Source organism: Procambarus clarkii, chromosome 26, assembly GCF_040958095.1.
Source record: "Procambarus clarkii isolate CNS0578487 chromosome 26, FALCON_Pclarkii_2.0, whole genome shotgun sequence".
Lineage (NCBI taxonomy): Eukaryota > Metazoa > Arthropoda > Malacostraca > Decapoda > Cambaridae > Procambarus > Procambarus clarkii.
Window position 1 is genome coordinate 16,914,266 of NC_091175.1, and position 18,195 is coordinate 16,932,460.

The window sequence follows — 18,195 nt, forward strand, 5'->3', positions numbered from 1 at the left end:
AGCTTTTCATTAACACGCAGGAGGTTTGGCTGCTGAATTAATGAGTATCTCGCTATTGTTTACGAGGAAGGGCGGGAGTAGACTCTTTGATCTGGAGACTACTAACATGGACAATTCGAGCCTTAATTGCGTCGAAACGATTAATCATTTCTGATCCCTCTCATGTTGCAGAAATAAGCACGAAGATTTATTTCCAAGACCTGCGACTTGTCGCAAGCATCTCTGTGTTATGGTGTATAAAAGATATAAATTTAAACTGTCCGTTTAATTATCAAGACTTTCAATAAATCCATATCAAAAGCTCCCTCATTCGGATGTTGTTACCTACCTGTCTCTCCCTCGCCCCTCCCTCCATCACTACCTCTGCTTGCGTTTGTAGGGACCCTCGGCCTCAAAGAAGAGGATATATAGCATCCGTGGAGCCTTATGGGGGCACTCGCATACAATCACATATTGTCTTCTCCTACCACCCACTAATATATATATATATATATATATATATATATATATATATATATATATATATATATATATATATATATATATATATATATAGTAAACAACAGTAAAATAGGTACCTGGGTGTTAGTCAGCTGTCACGGGCTGCTTCCTGGGGGTGGAGGCCTGGTCGAGGACCGGGCCGCGGGGACACTAAAAAGCCCCGGAATCATCTCAAGATAACCTCTCAAGAAATATATATATATATATATATATATATATATATATATATATATATATATATATATATATATATATATATATATATATATATATTATATATTCCCTCTAATTCAGAGTCCATTATTCCTAATTTCGTTCTAATTCTGAAAAATGTCCTTTAAATTCTCAGTTGGATTCATTTATCTCCTAAATTAATTTGAAAAGAAATACAAAAATGATTTTAAACTGGATTTTTTCATTCGGCTTATAATATATATTTGCAATATATTACAGAGATTAAGCTATAAAGTCTTAAAAGAATCCTAATGATGGTTTGTTTATTTTCATCACTGTTGACGCTATAAGATGTTTAAAGCCATACTTGTGTCTATATCCATACATGAATCCAATTTCACGGTTTGTTGCTTAGCGTATGGAGCTACAGTGAACTATTGCGAAAACCTAACTTCACTATGTTGGAGGAGAGGGAGAGAACATAAAGGCGTACTAAATCCCTTCGACAATTTACAAACAGTTTGTGTATCAAGCAGACGATGAGTCACAATAACGTGGCTGAAATATGTTGACCAGAACACACACTAGAAAGTGATGGGACGACGACGTTTCAGTCCGTCCTGGACCACAATCGACTTGAGAATGGACCAGGACGGACCGAAACGTCGTCCTCCTTTCACTTTCTATTGTGTGATCTGGTCAACAGTTTGTGTATCAAATAAAGGAGTAATACTAGACACCTTGGTTAAATATTAGTTGCAAACGAACCAGACAGATCTCAGTGACAGCTTTTTCTAGTGTAGGAGCTACATATGAATTGCATTATTAGATATTTTAATGGAACATTCTATAAACAATTTCAAGAAGCCTAAGTTAATAGCTGTATCAAATTAACCAAACTTTTACTATTGCAGTAGTTTGGTGCATTCTCCTAGATGAGGTGAAACGACCGGCCATGACACTCTCCCAGAGGCAAAAGAATATAATTGCTTGAATATATAGGATAAATAGGGTTGAATATAATTTGTAGCTATAATACTTCAAAAACACAATGAAATAGATCATAACTTGTACTGACAACTCTTACTGTATTTAGCAATAAGAACCATTATTTAGAGTGTCACTTGAGAAAATATGAGTTGATTGTTAAGTAGGCCTTACAGTCTACGTGAGTCGAAACTTCACAACCCAAGATTAGTATTGCTATATACAACCTCGTAGAGAATTGGTTTGCCGAATTGTTTAATAAATGTAAACAAAGCTGCCACGACTGAGGGAAGATGGACAGGTTGAGTAAAAACTTTATGAATCCAAATCAGTAGCAAGAAACACCAGATTACCCAAAGCAGAAATGGATGAACACAACAGAACATCCAAAGCAGTGATTAACACACCAGAACAACCAAAACCAACAAGGAGTTAATATAAAACATTAACAGAAAGATTAGCAAGCCAAAAAACACTAACTCAACTTGGATAAAGCCACCAGCCAAAATCTCCACCTTAAGAGGAACAGAGATTGGCACGCGAGGCTGATATAAACACAGGCAGTATTTGCATCTTAGGACCGCCGCCTGGCGAAGTTTCCCTGTCGTAAATTTTCCTTAATGTTGCTCCTTGCAGACCTCAGAAAGAGTTAGCCAGAGGGTGGAAGGGTGGCAGAGTAGGGTGGCAGGTTGGTGGAATGGGGTGGAAGAATAATGGAGTCGGGAGGAGTAAGAGCATACGAGTTGGGGGAGCAAGAACACACACAAATAGGGGGGCAAGAACAAACAAGGGGGAGAATACACAAATGAGCAAGAACATAAGATAGAGAGCAAAACCACACAATAGGGGAGCACAAACACAATAATAGTGTGCAAGGACACGTTGAATGCATGAAAATCTATGTTTGTGCTCTAAGGATCTCCCAGTGAAGGGAACAGCAATAATGCTTTATGCTAGACATTACATTGCCACTTGATACAAACTGTGGTGAAACCGAGAACGATTTGAACCACGAAGTACCTGCATAATTTATTTTAGTTTACCACTAGATGTAAATTATGGGAAACCCAACAAGTTTGCATGCATACTTTGCCCGATTCAGCTCTTCTATACCTGTAAATAATGATTGTAAATAATCACAGTGTGTGTGCAGAGGTCAAGCCATTGCTCCTAAACAATTTTATATATATATATATATATATATATATATATATATATATATATATATATATATATATATATATATATATATATATATATATATATATATATATATATATATATATATATATATATAAGCTGAATATATAGTTCCAACTACGTCAACAAAAAATGTTATGAATTTATATTTTTATAGGTACAAGTGAAAGATAAATTGCAACCTTACATTTAATCCTGGCAAATGTGCTTTAGTTTATTTCTGAACTAGTTTTATCCAGGTATTAAATTTAATGAACTTGGTGAAGAAAATACAGTAAAATATACCGAAAATCTTCTGGGGTCATGTCCTTATATATCACACTTGTCGTATTTTCTAATTGCTATCAGACCTAAAAGCTAAGGCTAGGATTCAGCAAGCACTTACATGTCCACATACGAAACCTATACATCTTTTCTTATCGTGGAGGGTTTGTTTACATTTATTTATCAGTTACGACTTCAAACCTTGATACTCCAAGGTTAGTATTGTTGTAAGCAACCTCGTAATGCTTCGGACCTCGTTAAATGTTTATTAACTCCATAGGTTACTTGATTTACGAACCTATCAAGTCTCTTAGTAGGCTGCATTTGTAACATTGACTACACACCCGACGAAACGCAACTTTCTCTCATCAATAAAGATAGAGGGTTGATTTTATTGTCCCAGTTTGTATATTATGGACTGTGGGACCATCTACTGACCATGGGACAACTAAACTACGGTTGAAGAAATATCAAGACACTTCTTCGGTTCTCATCTTCGTGCTCATTGTGACTTGCTGGTTGGTCTCGTGTTCTCACCTACACATTAATAAATAATTAACGTACGAATCAGTGAGATTTTGAAGTCACTATAGCTGGTGATATTCTTAAGAAATTACATTATCATCCTGCTTAAATGACGCCTGTTACATGAGCTCCCTGTTTAGAAATTGATCCAAACTAGCCCAGAATTTTTTGTTGATGTAGAACATCATTTTAATATCTGAAATACATTTGTTGTTTTAACACTATTCTTGTAATTTATAAGCAACATTTTATTACTTAAAAGATGAAAGCAAAGCTCTTCGAGCGTTTTTAGATTTCCTTCTTAGGAAAGCAATTCATGTTCTGTAATAGGAAGATGAAATCAGATCAAATTTATGATTGTTTACCTTGTGTGTTTATGACTTATCTGTTAGTGTTGTTGTATTTGTAACTATTACTGTTGTTTTCATTCATTAAAATTTATTTATAATGTTCATTACCGTTTGTGATGCTAATATTGATCGTTACAATTATTGTATTACCATTTATTTGTGTGAGTTATGTAGATGTATTTCTTGAAAAAAATAATGAAAATACAACCATTTATGAAAAAAATTGATTTGAACTTAATTTTAACTCATCAATATTCATTGTATTTTCGTGCATTACTGATAAATTATATTTAACAGGTTCTATATTTGCAACTGAGATTATTATAGGCAGAAAATGTGTGTTTTTATGTATTTTATATTAATATCATTCAATTCGTGTAATACCACCAAACCATCTAGGTACTGAGTATTCAACCCGTTCTCGCAAATTTAATAAGTCAATATTGACTTATTATATATGTGCATAGGTGACATACTTAACATAATAGTTTCCCTTGAAAAGCTTCATAGAAAACACCGACCTTACCTAACCTACTTAGTATGTTAAGATAAGCATCTTATAGCTTCGTAATTACAATTGTTACTTAACCTATTATAGGTATAGGTTAGGTAATAATTGTAATTACGAAGCTATAAGATGCTTATTTTAACATACTAAGTAGGTTAGGTAAGGTCGTTGTTTTCTATGAAGCTTTTCAAGGGAAACTATTATGTTTAGTATGTCACCTATGCACGCAACTAATAAGTCAATATTGACTTATTAAATTTGCGAGAACGGGTTGGAGTATTCCAACTTAAGACTTTTAATGTTTTGCATTAGACAGATTTTAGCTGCATTTACATTGCATACTAAACTAGTTCTTGACCTAAATTTTTTCGTTAATTTCCACTCCTTTCAGTCCAAGGGGCAGGTGCTACCATGCTTTCGTATACACCACTGCAGGTGCTACCATGCCTTCGTGTACACCACTCTCCTAAAATCTCCAATGTTGATCTTCTTAACTAAGGCTTTCATTGCACTTACAACTTTCCCTTTCTTTTTTTTTACTTGCAACTTTTCCTGCAGAAATTTCCCAGGTACTTAAAACTTTTCGAAAGCTTATAGGACTTCTCTATTCATACCAAATTTCAATGTGCTGCCTTCTTGCTCCACCATTACTTTTGTTCATAATCATATAATGTTGTCATTAATCCATTTTTATATCTACTTAAAATTATAATTTGCCACTAATACATGACTGATATATTTTGTCTTGTATTGCACCGATTTACTACTAATTAGGTGCATACATTATTTATAATATATTCCATTTATTCCGATCATACATTCACTTTTTTTTAGGATTTCTGCATTAACGTCGATTCATATATAACTGTCATTAACCGCCCCAGCGACCACTTACATTAATTTTGAGCCAAACATCAATAACGCATTTAAGTCTCACATTTGCTTATCTTCCTACATAAAAGCTCTTCACTCTATTAAAAACTATTCCACAAACTCATACTCTCAGACTGGTCGGTAGAACCCCAACCTCAATTCATGCAAGTTGGTACTCACCTAATTGTTCTTGCAGGGGTTGAGCCTCGGTTCTTTGGTCCCGCCTCTCAACTGTCAATCAACCGGTTTAAGATTTTCGATGGTTCTACTCTTTGTTTTCATTTTCCAGTAACTTCAAAGTGCTATATTACCATAGTAAGAACATTCTCCTGATAATTATCTAGCTTATCTTCAGATTGCTTCTTTAATCACACTCGATATCTAAGCCTAGGAATGTCGTATACACCGAATATTCTCTCTTATGTCTTCTCCATAAGCTGTCTCAGTGCAAATATTTGATCCAAACAATCTCCATTCAACACGGAATGACCTTGTTCGTTACTAAACAAAGCAAATATCTTATCCACGACAACCTTCACTTAGGAAGCCACGTTGTTCGTCACCTAATTCCTGGAAATGTTCAATTGCTTTTACCATTCTGACATTTTGTACACCACACAACTTACATTAATGCTTTAAAGGGGAAAGAGATAATTATCATGAGCCAGCTTGACTGTATAGCACACTAAAGGTTTATGAGGGTGAAGAACTAGGATATGAGGACGGAGTGAAGGACCATTGGATATCTAACACCACCTTGCATGAAGTTAGGCCGGCGGTTTATCAACCAGTCAAAGTGAAGGGATACTAAGGTCTTAATAGTTCTTAAACTATGTTTATGTAAATTTCTATATTCAATCAAAAGCTGTTTTTAAATCAACTGGTAGGGTATCATGTACCAAAACTTTTGATGATATTTAACCACATCAATTCCGTTTACTTTTCCCATACGTCTGTAGCCTTTTCTATTTGGACGATTCTATACTTCTCTTGAATTTGTAATTCCATTTAAAAGTGGACAGGAAGCCTGTACATAGCAATATCGACGGCTTCCTGGGCCAACTGCTGACCTTACACAAGATTCAACCCAAAACAGTTACCTAACTCTCAAGTACTTATTTAGCTGCTAGATGAATAAAAACATCATGTGAAAGGAAACGTCCAAACCTTTTCGGTTCTGTTCAGAGATTGAATCTGGGATGCAGTAGAAACCGTAGCACTCTCCTCACCATTAATCGAAACCACTAACATTTACGTTTTGAACATTTATCAGTTGCTTGACTATCAACACACACCCTCTGCCAACTTCTAATTCCCTTATTAATTAAAATTATTTTAATGTTTATCATTAATATCTGCCAACTATGAAATTTGAATGGGTTTCTAACAACTTTTCTGTTGCACTTTATAAGTAGGACTCCGGTAATGGCAACCAAAGTTCACGAAAGTAAGGTAGTTATCAGAAGCAAGTGTCATATCATTACAACAACAACATAGCTTATGAGGAAATAACGTAATTCGAAACATCTTAACATTAACTTAGCTGACACCAGTTAAGATCCGGGAAAATTCATACAGATTATAGATTGTTATAGACCAAGTGAAATACTCAGCATTACCCTTAGTCAGGTTACACGACTGTTATCATATTTCTACGTAAAAGAGTTTCATGCCTAATTTCGTGCTGTAACAGTTCAGACCAGGTCATTACACCCCGACTCTCAGCCAAGTGCCGATAAACGCAGGTTTATCGGCACATTGATCCATTCCTAATGGACACGCTGCCTTTATGGGCTTCAGAAAACCCATTACTTATAATTATGCACAAGATTTTAACGGTAAATACTGCCTTGCCTATCTGTAATAATGACATGACATTAATAATTTCTTTGACGACCTAATAACGAACTCATTGGTACTGTATATTCATCAATCCTTTGTCTACGGCTTACAATATCTGCTCGACCCCTCTAACAGGAAGGGTCAAACCGGAGGAGGTTAGGCTTTGTGGCCCGGATTAGAGGGATGGCATACTCTTATTCCACCTCCATTCTTAATGCAAGAAAAACGGTTTCACAAACCACGTTATGTCCAAATACAGTGTTTCTACAAAGTCTTAGGTATGAACTTCTCATATAAAGATGCAATAAGCAGTCTTATTTAGGATCAAGGATATATTTTTTCATTCGTGACATTATCTCTACGATTTAAAACGGGAACCAACGGTATATCTCGAGTTCAGTAGTATCCAGTTTTAATTTGAATCTCTCAAAAAAATTAGCACACTTTAGCATGCTTAAATGTTCAATATGCTTTATAAAACTAAAATATGCTTACACACACACAATCCAGATATTTATTTACTAAATTAACACATGGTTGATTTTTTTTACTACCAAATGACTTCATTACGATAGGGAGGTGAGACTCTAAATTTCAATGCTGTAAACTGCCCACATTAACGAGGACAGTTTTATTACCTTGAAAGGGCAGCGTTTTCTAATTTCCGGGGAATTAATGACCAGAAAACTCTTTCATTACAAGCAGCCCATAAACTTCAGCTATTCTTTCTCTCTACCACGAGAAAGCAAGAGAGAGAGAAAGAAATTGACATTTATTTATTTCAAACGTAGAAGCTATGATATAGAGAAATGGGAGATACAACTCAATCTGTTCTACAAATTTTTAAAATGGAATTCACATTCTGCACACTAAGAAAACTTATTTATTTAAGCGAGAAGAAATGCTGAAGGATCTTTCTGTGTTATCTTCTACATGGAAGATGCTTGGCTTGTTAGCCTGCAGCTGTTTTCTCAAACTTTAATGAAAGTTTATCAAGTAAATTCACGTAGTTCCTTTTAGTTTTATATCACAAATACAAAGGTCTAAACAAATCTTTTTGAACAGAGCGCGATTTATACTCGAAAAAACAGCAAAATTCAATTACAAATAATGTGTTGCGGTAATAAACAACCGGAACTTCCAATTTCAACCAAATTCATCCTGTCACCAAGGTGGAACTAGGGGAATAGGCATGTCAGGTTGGATCTAGGGAATGGCCATTTCAACTTTGAGGCAACGAATTCGCAATTCAGGTTACAGAAGTGAATGGGCATTTCTAGTTGGAGCAAGAGAATGAAAATTTCAAGATAGAGAAGGGGAATTTTCATGTTAAGTTTTGCTAATTAGAGCTAGTTTTATTGATGTTCATTCTAACGGAAAGATGTCCAAATTTTGCGCGATTTTGTTTAAATATCCCAAACAACCACTATGAGACCACATTGTCAAATTCCAATTAATGCAACTCATTATGACATTTTTGCAACGTAGGCTTGGAGCCATATTATAATTAAAGGACAGCATCATGATTTTTTCCCAATTTATGCTTGAAGGCATTACATATTCATTTCCTCTGATGGGGTTACCTAATATATTAAGTAAATAATGTATGCAGAATACAGAGGTTCAGAGGGTTAAACTTCACTGTTAAGTCTCTCATAAAGCAACTGGGTTTCTCAATGCAGATTATCCAGATGCAACAACCTGATATAACCAAATGTGCCAGACGATATACACAAATGTGCCGAGCGATGAAAACGCGCTACAAACTACATACTCCATGAAAGCGGAGACTATTCACTAAGATCCTAAAATGATCTTTGGCAGTTATGGTACGGTAATTATCAGCTGAAAGCAGCAAGCCAGTCTAACTATGTAGCACTTGTAATGGATATCAGGACATGGACCCAAGTTATGAGGAAGGGCTGAAAGAATGACGCCTAAATTCTAGGGCCGTCGGGGATCGAACACCGACTCTGCAAGAAGCCAGGCACCAGTTGTATTGACCAGTTAAATTCGATAAACTCGTTGGTAATATAATCACTGCAAATTTGGAAAAATCTCAAACATTCAGTTTCTCTTTTGCATTAGACTATCTCCGAAATGTGAACGGCAAGACGGTGCAATTTCACCAAAATCAATCGATATTCCCACAAAGTAGGTTGTGCAATTTGAAATTAGTGGAATCATTACCAAGCACTTACAAGTCTCTATACAATATAGTTATAAACCTTAATGCAAGACTTATTTACAGGTATTTATCTAATAAATAGTAACGATTTCAGACTCGATAGCGTCAGGGATGAAATTTTATCCAATGTATCTTTTTAATATATTTTGAACCATTTTTTAATAAAAACAATAACAACTGCGAGTGGTGTTGCATACTTGAAGTGGATTTACATATATATTAAACTGAATTTTAGAATAATTTGACGTATTTTATACTAAATGAAAAAAGTACGAGGTATACATGAAATGTGTTTGTTGTTTATGTTCTATGTTCAGTTATCGCAACGTTTGCGGTTTAGGATGTTAAAGCTTTCAATATATTCAATATACTACATATACTGGCGAATAGGACGCATGTTTTCGGTCTAACACTAATGGAATATGTTGTATATACATATGTATTTCCTCTACAAACCCACTAGAAAATCAAACTTAGTATGCGTATGCTAAAACATATTCTAACTGCATTTTCACAAAACCTCCTTGAAAATTAGAGGCATCTTATTCACAGACATATATATATATATATATATATATATATATATATATATATATATATATATATATATATATATATATATATATATATATATATAATATATAATAATTATATATATATATAATATATAATATATATATATATATATATATTATATATATTATATAATATATATATATGTCTTTATATATGATGTACTATATTATAGAATATATAAATATTTTATATATATTTTTCACTAGTATAATATATATATATTATTATATATATATTATTCTATTTTATATCTAATATATTTATTAGTATATTTTGGTAGCAGTCTTTCCTGTAGACATATATTATTAAATATGACCGAAAAAGTAAGATTAATAATTCTAACACGAATTTTCTCAATCTTTCGTACATTACGCTTCACTGTTGGAGGTAAATCAAAAATCACTTCTCCAAAATTCATTTTTATTTCTAGTCTGACGCGACACGGGCGCGTTTCGTAAAACTTATTACATTTTCAAAGACTTCACAAATACACAACTGATTAGAACTTACGTCTCTCTGATATTATATCTACATTTGAGTGAGGTGGGAAGGGTGATGTGGCATTAACACAAGACAGAACAGGAGGGGATATTAATAGGGTATTAAAAGTATCAACACAAGACAGAACAGAAACAATGGGTATTGAATAGAAGTGTTTGTAGAAAGCCTATTGGTCCATATTTCTTGATGCTTCTATATTGGAGCGGAGTCTTGAGGTGGGTAGAATATAGTTGTGCAATAATTGGCTGTTGATTGCTGGTGTTGACTTCTTGATGTGTAGTGCCTCGCAAACGTCATAGATACAGCGATACGTATCTATGCGTATCTATTAACGTGATAGATACAGCGATAGCAGGCGGCTTGACGTTTGCGAGGCACTACACATCAAGAAGTCAACACCAGCAATCAACAGCCAATTATTGCACAACTATATTCTACCCACCTCAAGACTCCGCTCCAATATAGAAGCATCAAGAAATATGGACCAATAGGCTTTCTACAAACACTTCTATTCAATACCCATTGTTTCTGTTCTGTCTTGTGTTGATACTTTTAATACCCTATTAATATCCCCTCCTGTTCTGTCTTGTGTTAATGCCACATCACCCTTCCCACCTCACTCAAATGTAGATATAATATCAGAGAGACGTAAGTTCTAATCAGTTGTGTATTTGTGAAGTCTTTGAAAATGTAATAAGTTTTACGAAACGCGCCCGTGTCGCGTCAGACTAGAAATAAAAATGAATTTTGGAGAAGTGATTTTTGATTTACCTCCAACAGTGAAGCGTAATGTACGAAAGATTGAGAAAATTCGTGTTAGAATTATTAATCTTACTTTTTCGGTCATATTTAATAATATATATTTATATATATATATATTATATATATATATATTTATATATATATATATATTTATATATATATATATATATATATATATATATATATATATATATATATATATACATTTGTTTTGTAGTTTTTCTAAACCATAAAAGGAAAATTTTTTAATAATATTTTCAATTTTATTATAAAATTGAGGTGTAAAACTTAAATGGGATTATACAACAATCACAGAAATTCAGCGCCATTGGACAACGTTATAGCTATACTCAACGGTCCTGCTTGCTTGTAGGGTCGGCGTTCAATCCCCGATATACGAGAAGTCGGGCTACCGTTCCTTCACCATTCTTTCATACCCCAACTCCCTGATCTCATACCCTAGCTCCCTTATCTCATACCCCAGTTCCATGTCCTCATACCCTAGCTCCCTGACTTCATACCCCAGCTCCTTGACCTCATACCCCAGCTCCCTGATCTCATACCCAAGTTCCATGCCCTCATACCCCAGCTCCCTGACCTCATACCCCGGCTCCCTGACCTCATACCCAAGTTCCATGTAATCATACCCCAGCTTCATGTCCTCATACCCCAGCTCCCTGACCTCATACCCCGGCTCTCTGACCTCATACCCAAGTTCCATATCCTCATACCCCCAGCTTTATGTCCTCATACCCCAACTCCCTGACCTCATACCCACGTTCCATGTCCTCATACCCCAGCCCCATATGCTCATACCCCAGCTACCTGACCTCATACCCAAGCTCCATATCCTCATACCCCAGCTCTCAGACCTCATACCCAAGTTCCATGTCCTCATACCCCAGCTCCATGTCCTCATACCCCAGCTCCATGTCCTTATGACCCTAAGAGATATAAAGTACTTGCCTAGCAGTTACTATTGGGATACGAAGCGTTGCTCTACAGTGCTCTTGCTGAAATATCGTTGTTAGCGCTATTTTGTTGTTGATGGTATGAAATATATTTTTATCACTAACTTGAATAGTTTCTAAACGAACGATTCTCGGTTCAGTATTTCCCCAAAATTTAATCAAGTTGCCCATAAATCTGCGCCTTGTGAAACTGAAAGATTGGTGAATTATTTAATAGTGGCCCTAAGAAAATGTAATTCCTATAGAAAACGGATCACCTGTCAAGTAAACAGACCAACAACATTGAACAGTTACATAAGATATAGGCGGAGAAGGGGATGGAGAATACATAGGTATTCCTGGCGAAATACCGTATCCCTGGTCAACAATAGGCCTGGCCAACAATAGGCCTGGCCAGCAATTGGCTAGGTCGTCATGTCTACAATAGACTCGTCGTCATTTCAACTATAGACCTGGTCGGCAAGTCAATAATAGATCTGGTCATCAAGTCAACCACAGGCCTGGCCTGGCCAATATAAAACTGCCGGAAGAGCTTTAGACTAACGACTCTTACAAGATAAATATTAAAACCATGCCATGTTTACCGTTGATCATGTCACATTTTCTTTCACATGAACGATTTTTTTTCACTATTCTCAGATAATTGTAACCTAATTAGCCAAGTTCTAAAATCAGGGAATGCGAACAAAATGTATCCTTCACTCGCATTGTAGTGTCTGAACCTGAGAACCGAAACTTTAGTAACTATATTGAGCTAGTTAACTTAGCGCTAACTTGGTTAATTAGTTTTTTAACAAGCTTTAGTTTTGGGGGAAACACCTCAAAGTTATTAAATTCCCTAAGGAAATCAGGTATGAGAAACGAAATAAAAGTTATATCCTTAAGCTGTCAGGAAAGTATTATATGAAATGAGTTATTCCACAATGATAATACAGTATTCAAAACTTATATTGTTGTAGAGCCATTTAAAAGGCACGGCTAGTTTTTTTCAGTCATTACATTAAAATATATATTCAGAAAAACCATATCTTCGGAATTTTGGAATTTAACCTCCACTTAATTATTTTCTATGCACAGTATTTTGTCTATTTGAGAAAAAAAATCAAATTCAAAAATTCAAAACTTATAGTCATTGAATTTTATCAGTATTCATTTTCCAGAGAGGATACTTCCTAGACCGCTGTGTCGTTCATATATCACAGACCAAACCACAAGGACTGAGTGAAGCAAGTTTGGTCTGTTGACTTTGGTCTCTCAATAAGCCAAGGTGGGGTTGGATGGAGAGAGAAGTAACTGGGTCGGAATGTTGGGGATGGGATGGTTGGGTGGTTTTGGGGAGATCAGTTATAAAGTTGGAGACTGGCAAAGACTAGAGACAATGGGATACTAAGGCTGGTTTAAAATGTGATGTGGTTAAGACTATTAGTTTGGAAATGATTCTTTGAAGATTGAAAGCAGCAAGTCTGCTGTTTATCACCTCACATGCAAAGGCACTAAACGTTTATACATATTCACGCAAATTACCAGTTTATACATTCAGACCTTATGTCTAATCAGACATGTAGAAGCAAGTATTAATTATTTTTAAAGGTAATTTTTGTTATTCAGGGGAAACAGATTGCTTTTGTAGCAACAAATTTCCAATGGGCTGATCCGGGTGACTACAAGTGTTCCAGCTCTACCACCATCACCACTAGCACCACAGCCACTATATCTATTAGTACTAGGCTTTTAGTACTTACACCATCACCACAACCCAATCTACCGTTATTTCAGCATTACTACCAAAACCATCGCAACAAAAACACTAATAAGCATATTAACGTAGCTGACACTAACAAGACTTACTATATGTTTGAGAACTATAAAAAGCGCCACTTTTACAAAGCCCATCAATCCAATTTATCACTAACGTGATCACGATAAACATAACCTGCATTCAAAGGACTTTGACACACACAGGAACTTTAAAAAACTCATTAACCAACTTTTTTTAGTAATATCCTTTCTAAACGATGCCAGTATTCATCGTCACTTGCAAATGTAGTTCACTTCCATTAACATAATTAGCCCAGTACGTTTACTGGGGCAAAGTGTACTTTTATAAATGGTGCATTGTTCAGATTCACTTAGAACTTACTTTTCAGTTCGTAACCATATAACTATAAGGTCTCTTCGTTTTATCTAACATTTACATCCATCAGAATTTAGAGAGTGAAATTATTCCAGGAATCTGAGCTTCTGAATTGTTTCTCCAAAAGTCTCAATGCATTTAAGAAATATAGCCATCCCTCTACTTATAAATATTGTCTACTATTACCTGATAAATGCCATGGATATTATGCAGCTTGTCGTGACTTAATAGTTTAGTCTCTGTAATCTTTTATAATTTGTAAAAGTCGTACTAACACTCATTGTTAGAATTATATCGATTTTATTTTACAACTTTATTTGTAGCCATGAAAAACATTCATAAGCAGTATATATTTACTTTGTCACATGTAAGTTATATTATTTCAACTCAAATTTGTGAATCTTGTCAGTGGGTGAGGGGTGGTTAGGAATAGGGTCAATTTTCGGGTATGGGCAATGGGCTATTGGAACAGTGAAGGATTGTTGGAAGATATGTAGGTTGTGGGTGTGTGTTCTTGTTAGTAATGGGTGAGCAATAGGTTTGCCTCAAATCTTGGTGGACATCACTGCTGACGGAATTAAATTGTATTTACATGTGTTGCATTCTCTCTCTCTTCTCCCAACCCTCTTTCTCTCTCTCTCTCTTTCTTCTTCTCCCCCCCCCCCCCCTCTCTCACACACACACACAGTTGACAGTTGAGAGGCGAGACCAAAGAGCCAGAGCTCAACCCCAAGAAGCATAACTAGGTGAGTACACACAAATAAAGAAATACATGGACAGTGACAATTTGTTAGCCTCTTATCCTAAGGTATTTGTTTGGAAATTGGTATCTAATTCTCCTCAGTCGTCTTAATCTGTTAAAACAACAAATAGCATTTTTGCGATGGTCTCACTTGACGGGGAGCGCTTCAACCTTATTCCCTAACCTAAAATAATTTGTAAACATGTGGACTCACCTAACTATATCTTTGTGTTGGATGAGCTTTGACTCTTTGGTCCCACTACTCAACTTTCAATTAACTGGTAAACAGGTTCTTGAGCCTTTTGGGATGTATCATATTTGAAACTGTTTGGAATGAACCCACACGACTTAACTTCTCAACACATACAATTTGTTTAACTTCTCTAACACTGAAAAAGCTATTTGAAACACCAGTTGATTATTTTGGAATGTTTGTCAAGCATGTATCTATTTTCGAATGCCACTCGTGCTTCTTAGTATTTCATTGCACGTCCTCTCAATTCCCCTTCGGATTTTACCGATGGAAGTCATGTCTTCCACAGCTCATCTGTGACGTGTGCTTGATTCCCCCCCCCCCCCCCCCATCCAATCCCTCTTTTTTGAAGTTGTATGTAAAGCTGTTTGGCAAAATTGAAACGACTAAAACACATATTTTTAACATTTTACATCTATTATTAGTATTAAATGACTTACAACAATATTTATATCAATAATATATAATGTGAAAACTCCGCAATATTAATAAACATCAAAATCAACAATATTATAATTTAAAATCAACAATATTATAATCTAATATCAATAATATTATAATTTAATATCAATAATATTATAATTTAATATCAATAATATTATAATTTAATATCAACAATATTATAATTAATATAAATAATATTATAGTTTAATATCAATAATTTTATCAAAATTATCATAACAATTATTAATCATATATTATAGTATTAAATTCTGAACCACTCTTTAACAATACAGACTGCTTCACACATTTCTACTTCAACCATTTCCAAAATTCCAGTTGTAAATTGTATAAATTTTGCTCCAATAATCCATTTCCAGCTCTTCCGCTGTGAGAGGCAATTAATTTAGGATTAAAAATCAACTAGAGTGGGAGACAGTCCGATTCGCTGTTCTTTTTTTCTCAAGTATGTTGTTTGAAAATCAAGTACTTTGTAATTGATGTTCCAACACATTTTGACATTACATTTTAATTCATTATTTGTTTTTTACATTCGTTTTAATTAAATTATTAACAAATAGATTAACATAACACACTGTATATTTAATGAAATACATTAGAGAGGGTTTAGATCAATGAGTATGTGTTAATGACTTTGGAGTCATATTTATTTGGCCTATCCTGTTCTGGTCACGAGTGACGGCTATTGTTTTGCAGGTCTGAGTTTAGTTCCCTAAGTAATTACACACACACAAACACACACAAACACACACACACACACACACACACACACACACACACACACACACACACACACACACACACACACACACACACACACACACAGCCCAGTAGGCTCAGGAATCTGTACACCAGTTAATTGACAGTTGAGAGGCGGGACCAAAGAGTCAGAGCTCAACCCCAGCAAGCAGAACTAGGTAGTACACACACACCTCGCCATCGGTAGCAGCTAGGGCACTCTAACTGCTGCTTCTGACAGTCAATAACTATTACCAGACGTCTACATACATCCCTTTGTCACTAGTATGACTTGGACGATCGGTTATACGCGTATATACACTCCACTCCCTCACTGAATGCGTATTTATACGCTCCTCTCCCCATCGATACGCCACCCAAAGCATGTACAGAGGTAATGCTATGATATACAAAACTAACGACAATGGAAAAGTGTTATATGAAACGTCGCTAATGTTCCCCTATGTGTAAATCTGTGTGTAAACTTTTAAAAGGGGCACTTTTCCATGTATTTTTAAGAGATAAGTGGGTGGCTCGGGGCGGCATATCGCCTGTAATGGTCGGGATGGGCTATGTTACCGGGAGATTGGCGCGTTACAGCACGTTACAGCAGCGTTACAGCAGCGTTAGGGTGAAGGTTAGGTAGCTGTTTTGTGGTGGGGAAGGCAACTAGTGGGTGTTTTGGCGAAGGGCAGCGGGTCGTGGCTAATATTGTGAAGGCAGCGGGTCGTGGCTGCTTTGGTGAGGGCAGCGGGCCGTTGCTGTTATGGTGAGGGCAGCAAGTCGTGGCTATTATGGAGGGCGGTAGCAGGTAGTGGCTAAATTTATGAGAGTGGGTCTTATGTGTAGAAATTCTGAGTAAAGTGATTTCAGATGCCGCAATATACACAAAGGATTCTCATATATAGGTAAATATATGATATTTATATCATATATTTATATATGATATAAATATCAAGATTTAGGAAGGGAAGATAATTATCAGAAGATACTAAGCCATTATGATTATATTGCACTCAGAACGGATATGAGGCTAAAGACATAGGATTGGACGGAGGAAAGGAATGGTGCCCAACCTACTGGGATGGTCCAAGCCAAGAATCAGGAGAAATTTAGATAAGGCTGTCAAGATTTAAGAGAGAAGTCCGATTTTCTAATGGGGAAACTTCACTTTTTAAGTCAGTTAATGTAAAGACTTAAATATAAGAACACTGGAATAGAAGAAACGCCAGAAGGACCATTGGCCCGTACGAGACAATTCCTAATTATATCCACCCAAACTATTTTGGGTAGATATAATTTGGGTCCAACCCAAACGCCGACAGTAATAGATATCTGTGAACACAGTTCACCATCTTAATGAAAAGCAACTCAAACTGGGAAAGGGGTGGGGAGGATAATGCGGATTAGGACACAAAATCTCTTGAGAAACACAAAGATCTGGTATTATCAGCAGCGTATGCAAGACTGACACTTGTAAAAACTGCTAAGAATCCCAAGATCACGTACGTAAGACATTTCTTTGAATGCAGCACTAACCTCAGAGTCATGGCCAATCACGTAATGATGACGATGAGTCACAATAACGTGGCTGAAGTATGTTGACCAGACCACACACTAGAAGTTGAAGGGAACTTACACCCC